Here is a 19,456-nt window from a genome sequence, read left to right as displayed (position 1 = left end):
GCAGGCAGAAACATGCAAAGTGTGATTTCCCCTGCAGAATCTCACTGAGCTCGCTGTGGATGTTGCTACCCAGCTGCAACTCCAGCCTCCCTGCAGCAGCAGGGTTCCTGTGAATATTGCCTGGGCTCTGGCTGGCAACGAAATAAGCCAGATGGTTCCAGGAGGTCTCAGCCCACCGCTCCAAGTCATGAGCGATTCCTTATTTTATTTTGAGGGATTTAAAAAAGACCAGAGACTGGAGACAGGGGACCTTTTTTTCCCTACCTTCCTTCCCTGACACATTCTCACCCATAAAATCTGATGAAAGGAATAAAGATACAAAAATTAGATGGAAAGAAATTTCTGGCTCCTCAGAGAATATTCAAGTCATTTTCAACAGTGCAAAGAGCTCCCTCAAAGGAATTGCTATGGAAGAGATGAATAACTTTTTCTGAAATGGTTCAGAGCAGATTTAAAAAAAAAATTTAGCTGGAATAGGAAGTGCCGATGCCTGCCCAGAAAAAGGTTGAGAGGTTTGGTGAACCAGGACTTTCCATCTTTCTGGGATTTTTATTGAGCCCCGATTAAAAGAAAATCATCCAAACATTAGAAATCATCCAAACATCAGAAATCAGAAACTGCATGAGCATGAGCTGTTCCACAGAATATGATTCTTAAAGAAACTTATGAGAGGGAAAGAAATTTTGTAAGGGTGTTTTTAAGTGACACACTGTTTAAAATTTAAACGCAATATATCAGTTACGGTAAACTACTGTCTACCACATTTCGACAGAAGTTCTGATTTCTTTCCCAACCCATGCTAAATCTCATGCTTCAAGTGTATAGATCTCCGAAAAGCAAATTCAAGGTGTCACTGTCTGGCTGAAAATCCTTCACTGTCATCCTATTGCATATAAAATAAAACTGGAGCTTCCTATTGTACCACACAAAGTCACTAGTGACTTATCCTAATTCTTTGATGTTGGTGCTAACGCTTTGTATTGTCTCTCTCCTGTGTCTTCATGACTACAAAAGTTCAAGGAGGCTTTTTAATAGTAAGATGCTTTCTTTCCTTTCTAAGATCGAGTGATGATCTCAGACTGTGTCAGACTGTGAGTTCACCATACTACCAGGATGGAAGTTCTGTATCTACTTTACCATTAAACTTTTTTTTATTCCATAAACATTTGTGCCTAGCTAATGTTAGCTGCTGTGCTAGAGAGTAGGGATTTAGGAGTGCCTAAGCCACACCCTATTTACAGAAAGTTGATGCCCTAAGAAAACTGTGTATTTTTAAATTTCCTACCACTGCTGTAACAAATGTAGAGGCTTAAAACAACACAGATTGATTATTTTGTAGTTTTGGAGGCCAGAAGTCCCCAGCAGATTCATAAGGCTATAATCAAGATGTCAACGGGGCGAGGGGGGGAGGGCAAGGGGGATTGTTATCTTTCTGAAAGCTCTAGGGCACAGTTTGTCTTGTCTGTTTTAGCTTTTCCATGCTACATGCATTCCTTAATTCACTGCCCCTTCTACCAAAGCTAGCAGTGTAACAACTTTAAGTCCTTGATTCCATGGTCATAGGTCCTTCAGTAACTCTCGCCCTCTAACTTCCCTTCATGAGAACTTTCTGATTATATTGACCCACTCCAGCTAATCTTCCCATCTCAACATCCTTAATTTAATCACACATGCAAAGTTCCTCTTTTGAGGCCTACAATCAGTGAATGGCTTAATTCACCTGTTGTAGGCATCATCAGGACATTTATGTCTTAGGAGATAATTAGTCTGTCTATCATACTTTGCTAGCTCCTTTAATTTGTTTAAAGCAACACTATTTGTTCATTCAACAAACATATATTGAGTGCCCAATAAGTGCTAGGGATTAGGTGCTGAGAATACAGCAACAACAAAGCAAATATAAATTTCCTACTTTCTCTTCATACACATTGTTGATGAGAGGGAGACAGTAAACTAACCGTTAAGTGCTATGTCAGAGAGTGATAAAAAAAGAAAAAGCTGGGTAAGGAGACTGCGGAGTTTGAGATTGGGGTGACTGCTATTTCATGAAGCATTACTGCCTACAATAAGGATCTATGTCCAGTTAGGAGACTAGAAGCCAACACTGACAATTCAAAAGGAGCAAATCTAACAAAGGGGAATTCTTACACAGGAAATGAAGGAACTAGGCTGAGGAGAGAACCTGGAGATTACTAACACTAAAGAGCTTTATTACTCTTGAGCTAAAGCTATTAGCAGAGTTGGAGAATAGGTCTCACCTCCTGTGAACCTCGGGTCAGTGAGACCAGCTGCTAAGACACGATTCCTAACAGAAAGAAGGAAGGTTCTGTCCTCTCCTTCTATCTGTACAAGTTCACATCATACTTCTCAATGACTGGACTTAACCAGAAGCTCTCGCAAGGAAGCCCGGAAAATCCAGCCGTACCTTGTGAAGTCAGCCCAAGATAGTGGAAGAGCGAACACCTGAACAAGCAGGCAAAGGACCAACAGTTACTTTAAAAACACACCTAAAGAAATTTAGAAAAAGAAGAGCAAATGAAAGTCTTGGAGGCAGGAAAGTGCTGGGTGTTTAGGAAATAGAGAAAAGGCTGTGTGTCTGGGAGGGTGAGAGATGGAGATGAGACCAGAGCTTCTAGATGGTCTTAGAGACTAAGCAATTCTCCAGACCAAAACCGAAATTTTGGATTTTTCTCTGAGATGAGAAGCTGGAGGAAAGCTTTTGGGGGGAGAGTGACATGAACTTACTAATGCCGAAACAGTAGTAAGACCTATGTGCAGAATAAATTATTGGGGAGTAAAGAACAGGAACACAACTAGGAGGGAGTCTATTGTGATGATACAAATGATAAATGACTCAAGAGAGAGAGAGAAGAAAGAGTGGAGTAGAGGAGGGGGAGGAGAGGAGGTAGAGAAAGAATAAAGCAGTGGATGATTGAATTCTGCATGTATGTTTTTTGTTTTTTTGGTAGTTTTTTTTTTTTTTTTTGGCCAACCCCAGATGTTCTCAGGGCTTGCTCCTGACTCAGTTATTCCAGAAGGTTCTGGGGGACTACATACAGTGCTGGGGATTGAACTGGAATCTGCTGTGTGCAAGTTAAATGCTTTAACCTTGGTACTATCTCTCCGGCCCCTCTGCCTGCATTTTGAAAAAGAGGCAACAAATTTGCTTTTGAGCTGGATGTATGATGTGAGAGAAATGGAGATATCAAAGATAATGTGAAGAGTTGACTGGAAGTTTTTGATAAGGGAGGAGAAAGCATGAAATAGTCCTTGAAAAGACTGGGGGAGTGGACAAGAAGATGTAATAGCTTTGTTGAGGAATGTTAACTTATTGTAGAGTAGCTGGTGCTTTAAATGTGATGAATATAATAATGCAGAAGAATGAGGTATTCTACAAAATCTAGTATACAAGTAAACGAAATTGTATCACATAGATCTGAATCAATAAATCCCTAAATTGAAACAACTGAATATATAATTTAATTGGGTGTTTTGAGAGGGCACTGTTGCTTCATTTAACAGTTAAGAATATTAGCAATATTAGCTTTTTGAATAGCAATGTTTGGTAGATGTACAATGTGTTACAGAAAGCTCTGAACTGATGGTTATAAGCTGGATAACTACATTTAAGCTGTAAAACATGCAAATGTGAATTCATGTTAATAATGAACAGAACTACATCAATTTTCCATGCTTGGTGTCAAAAGTCATACCAAATTCTTTCCTTATCACTGCATATCTTATTGAGCGGAAGGGAAAACTAAAGGAAAATAAATTTAACTGTGCACTGGCAAATGAAGGAGATAAAGAGAGGGTAAAGTAATTACAATTCTTAGTACTAGGAAAGATAGCACCTTCCTTAGAGGAATGAAGAGATTATTGGACAGAGGTGGGAAGAGGAGCCAATAGATTTGTGAGTTAAGAAATAATCTGTGCTTGGCATATGCTCCTACCTCTTATGCTGTCCATTATGTTATATTTGTGTGTGCGATATTTTGAACCCCCATAAATGTGAGAACATAGAGGTATTCCTGACCCAGAAAACATGCAGGTGGAGCCCCAGTTGTTTTTTGGGGGGGCCTTTGGGTCATACCTGGCAAAGCAGAGGGGTTCCTCCTGGCTCTGTACTCAGGAATCACTCCTGGCAGTGCTTGGGGGACCATATGGGATGCCGGAGATTGAACTGGGTTGGCCGCGTGGAAGGCAAATGCCCTACCTGCTGTAATATCACTTCAGGAACCTCAGCTTTGATGGATTTTATTTTCCACCTCTTTAAGAAATCCTTGTAAATGTTCTACCAATGGTAGCACTGTAGTACTGTCTTCCTGTTGTTCATTGATTTGCTTGAGCAGGCCCAGTAACGTCTCCATTGTGAGACTTGGTGTTATGTGTTTGGCATATCGAATATGTTACGGGGAGCTTGCAGGCTTTGCCATGCGGGAGAGATACTCTCGGTAGCTTGCTGGGCTCTCAGAGAGGGGCGGAGAAATCAAACACGGGCTGGCCGCATGCAAGGCAAACCCCCTACCGCTGTGTTTACTTACCAATGGTGAGGGATAGATAATATACCAGGGTTCTGAAGGAATAGTTTTCAGTTCTAGACACAATTTCTACTATTCCACTATGAGCAAAGGTTAGGGAAGTTATCTTTGTGATTTGAGGGCAATATTTATCTCCTGAGCCTCATAAGAAGTATTGAATAAAGTTAATAGATTTGTCCAACATTTGGGTCAGTTATTCAAATATGTTCAACCTAGGAGTCATAAAACAAGCGGCCCTGAAATTGTGCTGTGTTGATGGACACATTGGCTGCATCTTCTAAGGGCAAAACTGTGTTTAATGCTGAGCCACAATACAAGAAAAACAGACTTAAAATAATGTGTTATGCAATGGAAGCTTGCCACATGTGAGTAGTGGATGAAGGGCACTGAGGATAGAGAAGGGACCAGTATTAGAATAATAGTTGGAATGATCACTTTGGACAGGAATTGAGTGTTGAAAGTAGGTAAAGGGATATACCTGATAACCTTTCAGCATCTGTATTACAAACCATAATGCTCAAAAGGAAAGAGAGACAGAGAGACAGAGAGAGACAGAGAGAGATGAGAGAGAGAGAAAGAGAGAGAGAGAGAGAGAGAGAGAGAGAGAGAGAGAGAATAAAAGTGTCTGCCATAGAGGTGAAAGGGGGTGTGGGAGGGAAATAGGGAACATTGGCGGTGGGAAATATACACTGGTGAAGGGATGAGTGTTAGAACATTATAGGACATGAACAACTTTGTAACTGTATCTCATTATGATCGAATTAAAAAATAAATTAAAAAATGGGTTATGATGCTACGAAAGATGATAGCTCCTTATAAAAGAACAGGAATGAGGATAGGATGATGCTCCATTATGTATTTATAAAAACTTGGTATTAAAAATACCACTGTCCACTGTCCTCCTGTTGGTCATCAATTTGCTTGAGTGGGCACCAGTAATGTCTCCCTCGTGAGACTTGTTGTTACTATTTTTGGCATATCGAATATGACACAGGGAGCTTGCCCGGCTCTGCCGTGTGGGTGGGATACTCTTGGTAGCTTGCTGGGCTCTCCGAGAGGGATGTAGGAATTGAACCTGGGTTGGCAGCATGCAAGGCAAACACCCTACCTGCTGTGCTATGCTCCAGCCCAACTGGTATTAAAAATACCAGTTCCTAATATTGAGAGCATTCCTTCCTTCTTTCTTTCCCTCCCTTCCTTTTCTTTCATCTTCCTTCCCTCATTACCCATTTCCCCATTCTCTCCTCCCCCTATTCCTTCATAAATTTATTGAGGGTGTGGATGTAATTAGTTTGCTGATTTGGTTTGAGTAAGCATATTTATGAAATAACGAGAAAAAATTTTAGCATAAAAATAAATTATGAACAGTTGTTTTTTCCCTTTGAAGTACTGTCAGCGTGGTCAATATTTTTATTGCTTTTAAACTTCAGACAAGAGAAAGTTTAAAATCAACTTTACAACACGTAGTTAAACCTCATGACTCTGACTATAAAGTAAAACTCATTTTTATTGTTTTATGTAAAAGAATAAATGTATTATTTACTGAAAAATTTTTTATCACTTTAAGAGGGAAACAGAATTAATTGTTGTGATGATGATGTTTTGGGGCCACACCCAGCAGTACTTGGCTCGGTAGGCAGGAGTGACCCCTGGCAGGACACCCTAGTGGTGTCAGGAATTCAGGGCTACTTGGTAAATAAGAGTTTTATTTTATTTTTTAACAAGGTTTTAATTTTTATGTATTTAATTTAGGCCACACCTGACTGTGCCTGGGCTTTTCCCCTGGCCCTCTAGCTCAGGGATCACTCCTGGTGGGGCGTGGGTTACAATATGTGGTGCTGGTGACTGAACCCAGGTTTGCAGCATGCAAGGCAAATGCCTTACCTGTGAGCTATCTCTCAGGTCCTTAAATAGAATTTTAACCTGGCCATGCCAGTATGGAACCTAAGTTTCCTGCAGGCACAACTAGCAGTAGTCCCTTGAGCTATATCCATGGCCCCTGTCCATTGTGTTTTTTTTTTTAATCACTGTAGTTCTTAGGTTTCTAACAAATATTTTCATCAACATAGCATTTAAGTTTGCATGTAACCTAAAGGAGTCTCAATTACCTAGCTGTCATGTACTTTTCTCAATTCAAATCCTCTCCCCTCTTCCTCAGGTTTCTACAATTGCAAGAAGAAACAGGATGAAAAGAGTTCACCTTCATTTTTAACAGCTGTTAATAAGAGTACATAGAAAGGTTTCTGAGGATGAAATTTAATGATATAAAATGATCCAATGCTCATGGAAAATATATTTTTTAAATTTTTTAGTCAAAGATGGAGAAACAAGGGATTTATAATGACTGAAAAACATACTCTGTGTGAACAGACATGGGAAGGTAGTGTCAGTAAAAATAAACAAAAAAACCTGATTGCGCAGTAGAAAGATATTCTAAACTATTTAAGTTTATTAAATAGTTAAATAGCTTATTAAATAGCTCCAGATTAAGGTGAACGTGCTAAGAACGCTGTTCTTGGTTTCTCTTAATAAATTTAAGTAAATGTCTATTAGGTACTATGGTTTCTCCCAATAGATTTAAGTAAACGTCTATTATGCACTAAGCCCCTGGAGATGCTGAGAATACAGAGATGAGTAAGGCAGCTAGCTCCTTGAGGAGTCCAGTTGGGGTGCTGATGGGAATGTGGGTGTATGGGAAGCGAGGATGATGGGGAAGAGCAGCGGCTTGGAGTGGGTGTTTGGGGATGAGATTAGACAATAAGGCTGACAAACGAATATGAGGGTACAGATGTGTGCTGCCTTCTGCGGCAGAAATCCAAATCGCCTTTTTTGGGGGCAAATTTGGTCAGATCCTACACAGATGCCCTCTCAGAGAGGGTTAAAGAAGTCCCTTCTCTTTTGGCTTTCCTTTTCCCTACCATCAGCGTGTGGGGCAAGGGCGGGAGTCAGGTTGAAATCTGCACCCACGTTCGCAGAAGACTCTCGGCTCTCGGCAGGAGACAGGAATTCAGGGCTTTGCCGTCGTTATAGCAACGAGGAGTTCCGCGGTCCCCGCCGCCCCGCCCCCCGGGCTGTGCCTGCAGCTCCTGGTGTCGCGAGACTTGCGCGCGGGGCCGGGCGGCCGGGCGGTGATCTCACCCGAGACTTGGCGGGGAGGGAGGGGTGGAAGCCACGGGGCGGGGACGGAGGGGAGGGGAAGGGCGAGCGCGGCGGCGGCGGCGGCGGCGCTGCCACCACCGCCGGCAACTTTGTGAGCGAGTTCAGTTGCGTGCGTGTGCGAGCGAGCTCCAAAGTGCGTGTGCGGCGCCGAGGGTCCCCAGGGAGGGCCGGGGCTGGGTCTCTGAGGGGAGCCCCCCCCCACCCCCTTCCACCCCCAGCCACTTCATCCCGCCTCTGTGACTCCCTCCCCATTTCCTGCCCCCACTGGTCCCTCCCGGGCCTTCCCGCCCCCGTCTGCAGTTAGTTACCTGTCCCCTCCCCCACTCGTCACGCACCTCCCCTTTCCCCGGCGCCCCCTCTTCGAATCTCCAGACCCCGCGGCCACCCCATCACATTATCGCTTCTGGTGCCGGCGCTTCCAGCTCTTTCTTTGGGGGTGGGGGGGTGGGATGGGGGGTCGCTGAGCCCCAGAGGCGGCGCGAGCGGGGACCCGGGCGCACAGACAATAGTTGATGCTCGGAGACGGGGGACCCCTCTGACCTCTCACCCCACCCCACCCCACCCCGGACTCCTCCTCCTCCTCCAGGGACCACGGCGCCCCCCACCCCCCCCCACCCCCCCACCAGCCCCTGCCGGCAGCTCTCCCGAGTCTGCAATCCGGATCCCTCCACACACACACACACCCACCCCCACCCCCCACCTCGGAGCCCGGCTCGGGAGTTGGGGCTGATTCCGCCCCCGCCTCCCCCGGGCCCCCCTCTCGGCTTGGCGCCCGCCCCGGCCCGGCCTCGCCGCCCGCCGAGCTCCGCCGCAGAGGAGGCGGCGAGGGAGCGCGCGCCGAGCGGCTGCGCCGGGTCTTTCTCCCCGGGGAGAGCGCGCGCGCGGCGGCACCGGGAGGCCGCGCCGAGCGGTAAGTGGCTCCCGCGCGCTCGGGGTCCGGGGCGGAGGAGGAGCCCGCTGGCGCCCCACTTGACAGTCTCTCCCTTCCCCACCCCACCCCCTCCCATCCCACCTCCATCCTGTCCCCGGGTTGGAGGGGCTGGCTCCGGGCTGCTGGTGCTAGTAGGGGGTGCCGGGAGCAGCACCCCAGAGAGGTCAGTCAAAGTTTTTTTTTTTTTTTTTTTTAAATTTCCGATTCAGTGGCTTGAGCCCAGCGCGGCCGGGGGCGAGTCCGGGCTGCATCGCGCCCGGCGCGCGCGCACGCACGCACCTCGGACGGGGACTTCTGCACAACTCTCCCCTCTCCCCTCCCCCCCCCACCCGCCCGCTGGCGCTTCCCCCGCCCCCCAGCAGCCGGGAGACCCGCGCCCCCGCTGGGGGTGGCTGCGCCCACTCCCCTCTGTACGCGTCTCTTCCGGGCGACCCTTCCGTCCAGTCCACCTGGGTGAGCGCAGTGCCGCCGGCTGTGCTGGACGGCTCAGGCCGAGCGTTAATCCCGAGAAAGGGGGGAAAAAAAGGTGGTGGGTGCCGGGGGGGGGGGGGTTAATTTCGCTGTGTGTGTGGGGGGGCGGAGGCGGGGCGGGGGTCTTGGGCGGAAGAGTGAAATTCTCCGATGCTCCAACTCTCACTCCTGGGGAGCGAGTACACCGCGGAGGAGAGGGCTGGGGAGGGGGTGGGGTGGCGGTGGGGGCGTGAGGGTGCTACAAAAAGAACTTTTCTTCCTTCGCCGCATCTGTTTCCAACTTCTCTCCTGACCTTAAGGGAAATTTGCGGGGCTCCACGGTGTTGCTCAGTGGACCGGGTCATCGTGCTGGGCAGGTTGAAATTCCATCAGGTTCAGTGTTGGGCAAACAGACAAGGGAAATGGCTCACTTTCAACAGAGCTGTTTGAATTGTTGGGTATTCGATTTTGAAGGGAAGCATGTGGGGATTGATGTCTTAGCTTATATAGGTTTGAATTTTTTTTCATGCCGGGTAGGTTGGAGGCAGCTTGCGCTTAAATTCATTCTACCTGCTGAACGATTCTGTTTCTGACCTAGGAGCCAGTGATGCGATGCAAATTTCAGTGTAAAAGGTGTCGACTTTCATCAGGTTCCAGGTCTATCTGGATGAACTGGGGTTGGCTTTTCCTCTATAAAGCCAACCTTTCATGTTGAAACTCTGACTCAGACTCTTAAAGCCATTGTTTTTTATTCTGGTACTCTGTGGGAGTTAAGTGTCAACTTTCTCTTGTTTTCTCATATGAAATATTCTTCAGTCAAAGGCAAAGATTCTTTCACTTCCATAATTAATCTTTTTGGCAAAGAACAGGATTAAGTCCAATAGATCAGCCTCTCTATAGCCAGTTTAGTAACTGTTAATTTTCTATATAATCCTCAGTTAACGACATTCACTTTTCCTTTTTTCACTTTTTCAAAGCTGCAATATCCAGGATTTTAAAGAAAGGTGGTGGAATAATATAGAACAATGGTAACAGTAGTCTCAAATAAAAGGTTTACATAAAGCAATTTATGGTCTCTGATGTATCCAACTATTAGATGACATACTAGTTATTAAAAAGAATATTAATATTAAGACTTTTTTCCCGGGAAATGAATTATTTATGCCAAGGCACTGGCAATTAACAATGCATTTAAAATGTCTTGGGTGATGAATTTGCACATTAATGGTTAGGGGCAAAATAAGAGATTTTGGAGTATGAATAGTTTTATGTAGTTGACAACTTAATTTTTTCTTTTCTCACTAAGCTTGAATGAAGGACTGTTGAAGTTGATCATATTATTAGATTTCTTCAAGTGACTGAGAGAACAAGTTTTGCAAGTGGCTAAAGACAGTCAGTAGGTGTTGCTGTTCGCTTCTCTGCAGTTCCTAACGCTGCTCCTCCAATTCTGCTGCAGTGAACTTTGTAGATTTCAAGTGTCAGGCAGCGTTCACTTTGACTTCCTCTTAGTGTTTTAACGCAAGATTGACTGGAACTCTTGTAATCATTTGAAAAGATGAAATTTCATTTTGATATTCTTTTAACTATTTCTTTCCCGTATTTTTTTCTCCATGACTTACTTGCTTTTGCTTTGAATTGTGTATCTAATTGGGGTATAGTTCTTTCTCCCTACCCCCAGGCACCTTGATTTTTAAACAACTTTTAAAAAACACCCCTAGGAACCTGAGAGGTAGGACAGCCCTTAGGGAACTTGCCTTGCAAGCTACCTGCCTGGGTTCTGTCCCCCCAAAATTGATCACTGAGCACTGAGCCAGGAGTAAGCCCTGAGCACCTGTGGTGTGGCCCCCAAACAAAATAATAATAAAAAAAATCAACAAATGTCTCCTAATAACTCTGTTGAACTCACAGATTGCAGATTGCTTGAGATTAGTTAGCATGTATTTGGGGGGGGGAATCTTGAACGTGTATATATTTTATTTAAGTTTCAGTTTGAAGTTTTTGTTAAATGAAAGTACTTTTTTTCAATAGGTGAGAGTTTTTTTTAATTTTAATTTTTTATTGAGGATACTGAGATTTTCAGTATTGTTAATCATTCTTTTCATGTAAATGAGAGTTTTCTCACTCTTTGGGCTCTCATGAGGGCTTGACAGCTCCTGCAGCTTTTCTAGGTAGGGAGAAGTGTGTAGAGACTCAGGCATGCACACATGATTATGTGCTTCTGATCTTCTTCATTATTGTGTGACTGTTTCTGTTTGTCCTTATCTGTGTACATATAAAATATATATGAATAGCCTGAAGATTTTTAGGCAGATTCTTGGATTTTTCCCTTTCTGGTTCTCTCACCAAATTCAGCTTCTCCGAGGAAGAGAAAATGAGCTCATCTCTGTAGACTAGAGCTAAAATTCCAAAAATAGCATGCTCCTTTCTAACTTTTAATTCAAATCACAGAAGTTTCTGTCTCAAATTCAGAAAACGTTTCTACCCCCCCCCCCCCTTTTTATTCCTGGTATTTCTAAAGTCTTGAAATTTGTGAAGAGTTCAACATTGTTTATTGAGAGTTATTATCTGGGAGGCTGCTACTGGGGTCTGTGCTGCCAGGGGTCACTAGAAAGAATTGTGTTACCATCTAGTGGGACCTTCTGGAGGAACCTTTCTGGTTCGGTGTTTTGATGATCTGGTATTCCCATAAAGGTTTTGTAATTAATTCTGAGTTTTAACTTACATAATTTTTTTTGGCTGGGGGTTGGGGGGGGGGGGCGGCGATTGCTACCTGCATCATGTGGCACCACAAATTGAACCCAGGCCTCACACATGCATTCTAGCCCTTTGAACTACCTCCCTGGTCCATAAAATAATTCTAAAATATTTGAAGCCTGACTCTCTTGCTTTCCTGCTATTTGTCAACACCCAATGGTGCTCAGGGCTTACTCCTGGCTCTGCACTCAGGGATCATTTTTGGCAGAGCTCAGGGAACCATGTATGGTGCTGGGGATTGAACCTGGGTTGGTTGTGTGCAAGGCAAGCACACCAACTGCTGTACTTTTCTCTGGCCCTGAAGGCCAACATTGTTAGAAAGTCTGTGATTCAGAATTTTTAACTATGATATCTTGTCTTTTTTTTTTTTTTTTTTTGGTATATACCTGGCTGGGCTCAAGGCTTACTCCTGGCTCTGTGTTCAGGGTTCACTCCTGGCTGGGTTCAGGGAACAATACAGGATGGTATGGATTGAACCCGGGTCTGCTTCCTTTGAGGTGAGTCCCTTAGCCACTGTACTATTATTTGGTCCCTGAAATTCTGAGTAATAATTGAACGTTTTTCTGAAATTTTTCTGAAAGCCTTTTTGTAGAGATGGGTAAATACTTTCTTTATAACTTGCTGCAAAAATTAATGAGAATATATGCATAAAAGCATTTTACAAACCATAAAGTCCTATTTGTATTTGAATTTCCTTTGTGATAAACAGATAAATGAGTTGTTGGAGCTGGAAAAAATGCTGGGGCTCGAACCTGGGTCAGCAATGTGTAAGGCAAGCGCCCTCCCAGCTGTACTGTCTCTTCGCCCCCACCTCCAACTCCCAAATTGTGTGTTTTTTTAAAAAAAACTTACTTATTTATCCCCCCCAAAATTGTCTTAACTAATGTCTGTTAGCAAACTTTAGGAGTTACTTTAATTACAAAGTTAAGGAAAAGGAAATTATGATTTAAGTATCTAATTTTTCAGTCTACTTTAAAGAAAATAACCAAACAGTGTCCTACCATGGTACCGGTTATTATTTTTTTCCCCAGAAATCTTTATTAATTTGGTACATAAAATACTTGCACTTTAGAAAAACAAACCTTTTAGTTTATTCTAATTTACGATTTTCCCTTTTTAGATTCATTTTGTATTTGTAAAAGGAACTGGTTGTAGCTTCCTTATTTCTGGAAGGTACCAATTTTGAACCTCCCCTTAAGTACATGAATAGGGTTGCGGAAGATGGGTCAGGTAGAGGGATAATTATACATAAAACAGGAAAATGTAGGAGATGAAAAGATGGTTTGTATAACTTTCACAGGGGAGGTCAGTTTGTTGACTAGCATCCGGATGTGAGGCTTTCCCTTCCCCAGAGCGGGTTACGCATTCTGCTTTTATTTTCTCTGCTCCTGTAGAAATTTGTAACTTGCTTTGGAGAGAGTACATGAGTTACTGACACAGGGTTCAACCCCTGTCTCCACATATGGTTCTCTGAGCACTGCCAGGAGTGATCCCAGAATGCAGAACCAGAACCAGTAGTGAGCTCAGTGCACTCTCAAGTGTGGGTGTGGGTTCCACTGCCATTTGAGACTGAAATCCAATTATCTGTTAACTGCACATCTATTATTATCATTATTATTATTTGTTTTGGGTCCACACCCACTGTGCTCAGGGCCTATTCCTGATTTTGTACTCAGGGATCATGCTTGGGTCTGTATGTGGTGTCCCTAAACGAACTTGGGTTAGCCACATGCAAACAAGTGCCTTATTGGCTGTACTCTCTCCGACTCTGGTTTTAAAGTCCAGTGATTTGGGTGAGGGATGGAATGACAGGAGTTTGAATTTGTGATCATAAGATAAGAAAATCCACCAGGGTATGTCTTTGAGGCAAGGGGGAGCTTTGATGGCTCATATCCATTTCCTCCTTGCACTATGACCTGGGGAGAGGGTAGTGGCCCCAGTTGGAAAAAGAATATGAGTGTTTTCTTGCAGCGCTGGAGTGCCATCAAAATGACCTTAAGGAACATCACTGGTGCCTTTGTTTAGCCCACCCTAAGTAAAGAGCAGTTTCTTGGTGGGTAAGCCAAGATTTGGCAAAGCCCCACCTCATTTGCTCAGGAGATTTGGGATCTGAATCCTCAGCTTTTAGTTCTCATTTGTTACTTGTCATGTTGCATAAGTTCTTCCTCTAACTAGGATTGTACCATGCCTAACTTTAAACTGTGGGCAGTGGGCAGTTACATAATGTTAGACTCTCTCTCTCTCTCTCTCCAGTTTCCGAGAGATCTACTCTCTGGCTAGTGCTGGCTTGGGAAGGGAGACTTGCTAGTTTGCATAAGCACAGGGTCACTCAGAGGTGACTTGAGCAGATCAGACAGCCAGCCTTAACTGCCATGGGATTCCTTTTTCCCTCCTCCAGAGCAGTTCTAGATGAGATGAATTCTAAAGATATGATTAATTTTAGCTAATATTCTCTTTTCCTCTTACCCTTTCCCCCCACAAAGTCTTTACCAAAGCTGTGCATATAGAAGTTGGTTGGTTTTTGTGGTTCAGCATCTTGCTTCCTCTTAGAGTGAATTCTGAATTGCTCAGAAGAAAGCTGTTGAGAGATGGAAAGCAATGGACTGTACTGAATGATCATGTTCCAGCAATTAAGACCTGACTCCAGTCAGTAGTTTATGCTTTGGCTGCTATGTTTTCTTGCTGTAATTTACTTTTCCATATCCTAATTCTCGTTTGATATATATATATGTATTTATTTATTGTAAGCCCTGTACATTTCCTTTACAATTTTTATTTCTCACAACTCACTGTTTTTTTTTTATTTTCAAAATTTTATTGAGTCACTGTAAAATTGCAAAGTTATTCTTGATTTTCAGGCATAAAATGCTTAAACACCAACACCCCACCCCCTCCATTTGCCTCCCATCCACCAGTCTATATAGAAGCCAGCATTTTTACAACTCACTGTTTTTACAGTCTTCTTCCCACTTCTGATGATCAGAGAGAAGGAAGCAACTGAGAACTGAACTATGGCATCTTAATATCTTTAGAAGAGATAATGTATAATAAGAAACTTATATATACTTAATAGACTTTTAACATTTTCACCTAATTTGACTAATAATATTTTGTTTTCTTTTGTTTGGGGACCCTAGTTGGTAACGCTCAAGGGTTACACCTGGCTTTCAGCTCAGGAATTACTCCTGCTGGTGCTTGGGGGACCTTATGGAATGCCGAGGTTTGAACCCCGGGTCAGGCTGATGTAAGGCAAACGTCCTACCCTTTGTACTATCTCTCTGGCCCCTGACTAACACTTCTTGCTTCACTTGTGGCTACTAGGAAAAAATTGCAAGGTAGTATTTTGTACATTTGTGACTTTTCAGAACCATACTGCTTGAGGTGGGGTTTGACTCCTGGCTCACAGAGTCTTAGGGAACCAATTAGGAAGCCTGGTACACCGGAGTATGCTTCCCGACCCTGTGTCTTCTCCTGTTTGAGAAATGCCTGTGATTCTTCAAAGAGTTGCTTTATTTACTTTTTAGAAATTAGGATCTTAGTGCTGATCCTTCGTAATGGGAAATAAGATATGATAATTGCATAGCAAAGTGATATTGCAGTAGGCAAATGATGGGGTATGGAGAGCTCTAAGAGTCACAGAAAAGGGTGAGAGAGATGGTACAGCGGGTGCAGTGTTTACCTTGTACTCAGCTGACCTGGATGGCTGACCCGGTTCAGGAGTGATAGCACGGAGGTAGGGTGTTTGCCTTGCGCATGGCTGGCCTGGCCGAGCCGGGTTTGATTCCTCTGCCCCTCTCTGAGAGCCCGGCAAGCTACCGAGAGCATCTCGCCCACATGACAAAGCCTGGCAAGCTCCCCGTGTCGTATTCGATATACCAAACACAGTAACAACAAGTCTCACAGTGGAGACGTTACTGGGCCCGCTCGAGCAAATGGATGAACAATGGGAGGACAGTGCATAGTGTCCCCAGAGCCCTGTCGGGCATTGTCCTTGAGTGCAGAGCCAGGAGTAAGCTCTGACCACCTCTTGGTTGGCTCAAACTCTGCCCCCACCTCCACCCCAAAGTGTCATAGAAAAAGCTTACTAAGAGTCAAGAACCTCTGATTGATAATTTTTGGCTAGGGATTGTTCTGAAGTTCTTTTCAAGGCAGTATTTTGAAACAGTGATTCTTAGCAATTTGATTAGGAATTGCTTTTGGGGGAACAGTGATTGCCGGTGTAGTCAGGGCAGCCTGACTTTTCTCGGCGGGACTGTGCTATGTATCAGGTGGATGGGTGGTTTAAAGAGACTCAATAGCTGATTCCTTGGGCTTCTCCCTACCTAGCTGAGAATTCAATGAGTATGATATCATTTTGAGTCTCTCTTAAAAGTAAAGTAAGCAAATCATGGGCTTACTTATACCAGAAATGTAGTAGTTGATTCGGATTATGGAAAGTTCATTTAAGTGGGTGAAAAAGAGAGTGTCCAAATTGTCTGTGCAGTTCCATTGGTTAGAAAAGACAGTTTGAAAGAAATCTAGAAATGACTGCTTGGAAAAGCTTCAAGGATCAGGCTGCTTAATTACAAGCGATGGAGGTAGAACAAATAGTTCCAATTTGATTATTGTAATATTGACACCTTTTTTCGGATAAAAAGTGCCATAAAATTTACTCTCCTTAACTATTTTTAAGCATACAGCTAGTTTAATAAGATTAAGTATATTCGCATTGACATGACATGGATCCCCAGAACTTTTCTTTTAAGCTTGCAACTCTGAAACTGAACCTATTAAATCACTCCCTCTCCTTTTTCTCCCTCTTCCTGGCAACAGCCTTTCCGGATTTGATTGCTTTAGACATCTCATATAAGCAGAAGCATTCAGCATCCGCTTTTGTTGTGACTGGGTATTTTGGTTAGCATAATGTCCGTAGGTTTCAGAATAGTCCATGTGTCAGAATTTCCTTCCTGTTTAGGACTGAATGATATTCCACAGTAGATGTTCATCTGGGTGTTGCTTAATGACAGGGATACATCCTAAGAAATGGCATCATTTAGGTGATCTCATTGTGTGAACTTCATAGAGTATGTTTACATAGACTAGATGGTAGAGCTTACTAGACACCTTGGCTATATGACGAGACCACCATCTCTAATGTGGTCATTGATTGAGATGCTGCCACTGTGTGTATTATCTAGTCATAACTTGATAAACATTGAGTTGCTTCTACCAACTTCGCTTTTGTGAATAAGGCTGCAATGAATGTGGGTGTACAGATATCACTTTGAGTTAATGCTTTCATTTCTTTTGGATATTTGCCCAGAACTGGAAGCAGTGGATCATATGATAGCTTCTGTTTTTAACTTTCTGAATAATTTTCATACTGTTTTTCTTAGTGGTTAAACTATTTTGCTCTCAGCAGTATACAGGAACTTCAGTTTCTCCACATCTTTACTAACTATTTTTTGGGGTGAACATGTGCATACGTGTGTGTGTGTGTGTGTGTGTGTGTGTGTGTGTGTCTGTGTCTGTATCTGTGTTTCTGAGAGAAATCACCCCATTGGGTGTAACATATTTCATTGCAGTTTTGATATACTTTCCTGGTTATAGGTAATGTTGAACATCTTTTACTTACTGGCCATTTGTATGTTAGCTTTGGAGGTTATTCCTATTTAAATCCTTTACTCATTTTTCATTTGTTTTTTTTGTGCCATACCTGGCTGTGCTCTGGCTTTCTTCTGGCTCTGTGCTCAAGGATCATTTCTGATGGGACTTGGGGGACAATATGTAGTGCCAGGGATCTAACCCAGGTCGGCTGTATGCACGGCAAGCGCCTTACCTTTCGTATTGTCTCTCTGCCCCCTCTTCCCCTACAAGTTGTCTTATTTTGGGTAAGGCCTTCCGAGCAGTGCATACTTTAGGGGCCTGTGCGCCACTTCTGTTGATACTCAGTTGACTTGTACTGATGGTTCAGTGCTGGGGGCCTGGGCATGTGATGCTGCTTGGACACAGCAGTGCTTAAAAGGTTCCCAGGGCCATACCTGTAGGTGCTTGGGGCTACCAAGTATATACCTGGAGGTTCTTGGGGGCCATGTCTTGCCAAAGATTGAATTTGGGGCTTCATGCATATAAGGCATGTGATGTAGCCCTTTGAGTTGGTATCCCTTTGTCCATTTTTTCATTTGGGCTGTTGGGTTTTTGTTGTTGTTGTTGTCTGGTTATAGGAGATCTTTCTATATTTTGCATGTTAACTCAAATGCAGAATTTACAAATATTTTCCTCTCATTTCCACAGGTCGTCTTTTCACTTTACTAATTGTGACCATTGATACCCTAAAGTTTTAATTTTTTCATTGTTACTGTTTTTGGGCCAGGAGTAAGCACCAGCTATGCTCAGTGCTTACTCCTGGCTCTTCAATCAGAAATTACTCTTGGCAGTGCTTGGCAAACCATATGGGAAACAGGGGATCTAACCACAGTTGATTGTGGGCAAGGCTAAACGCCTTATTCTCTGTACTATATTACGCTGGCTCCTAAAGCTTCAAAATTTGATATCTCATTTGTTTGTTTTGTTTTTTGTGTTTTTATCTAAGAAGTCAGAGTCAACTATAACGTCATGCAGTTTTTCGTGTCTTCTAGAAGATAGAATTTTAGGTTCAATCCATTTTGAGTTAAATTTTTAAAAAAAATGTATGTTTTAAGATAACAAAGAATGTCACTATCACTATCACTATCCTGTTGTTCATCGATTTGCTCGAGCGGGCCCAGTAACATTGTGAAACTTGTTACTGTGTTTGGCATTTCGAATATTTCATGGGTAGCTTGCCAGACTTTGCCATGCAGGTGAGATACTCTCGGTAGCTTGCCGGGAATTGAACTCAGAACAAATTGAATATTTGTTCTGAACTCAGGTTGGCCATGTTGGCTGCGTGCAAGGCAAACGCCCTATCCGCTGTGCTATCTCTCCAGCCCAACAAAGAATGTGACATCACCAATTTTTTAATTTGGTTTCCTTTTTCTCAGTACCATTTGTTGAAGAGACTGTCCTTTTTACCACTGAGAAGTTTTGGTATCTTGAAGATTAATTGACAACATGTGAAAGTTTACTTTTGGGTGTTATGTTTATCTATTTCTTTTTTTTATGCCAGCATGACTTTGTTTTGATTACTTTGAGCTTTGTAATACATTTTGAAATTAGAAACTGAATGACACTTCCTTTTAGATTAAGTAATTGTAATAGAGAGGTTGAATAATAGAATATACAATTCAAATAATTAAAAAAATTGGTGCTATTGCTGAGGATTTATACTCATACATGAAAGGTTTGCACTCTATGATGGATACATGTCCTGATTTTTCAGTTTTTCTCATATTGGGAAGAGGGGCACTAGGCTCTCTTAAAGAACGAGCTAAGGTGATCTAAATGTCAGTATTGTGAGAGTATCAAGTTACAGCCAGTATAGTAAGACCTGTATGCTTAAGACTTCCTGTAGTAAAGCATGCTTTTACACAGGTTTAGTGCTGTGGTTTGGGAGTGCTGAAAAAAGCTGATGAACCTTGAATTGGTAGTGAAGACTGGAGGTGAAACTCAATGGGTGTAAATACACAGAACCATCATTTGTGTTTGTGTTCTGGTGGGGAGC

General features: G+C 43.2%; 1 protein-coding gene across 1 annotated transcript in view; it reads left to right on the top strand.

The window, feature by feature from the left end:
- The first annotated feature begins 8,449 nt into the window (after window positions 1-8,449).
- SIPA1L1 (signal induced proliferation associated 1 like 1) overlaps window positions 8,450-19,456 on the top strand; it is a 358,911-nt gene continuing 347,904 nt past the window's right edge. Inside the window, exon 1 of the mRNA XM_056134390.1 lies at window positions 8,450-8,610. The gene's annotated coding sequence lies outside the window, so the exon portion shown is untranslated. The remainder of the gene's footprint in view (window positions 8,611-19,456) is intronic.

The sequence above is a fragment of the Sorex fumeus genome, unplaced genomic scaffold (genome assembly GCF_029834395.1).
Source record: "Sorex fumeus unplaced genomic scaffold, SorFum_2.1 ptg000098l, whole genome shotgun sequence".
In the NCBI taxonomy this organism is placed as follows: Eukaryota; Metazoa; Chordata; class Mammalia; order Eulipotyphla; family Soricidae; genus Sorex; species Sorex fumeus.
The sequence above is the reverse complement of the archived record's forward strand: the minus strand, read 5'-3'. Positions and strand labels throughout refer to the sequence as shown.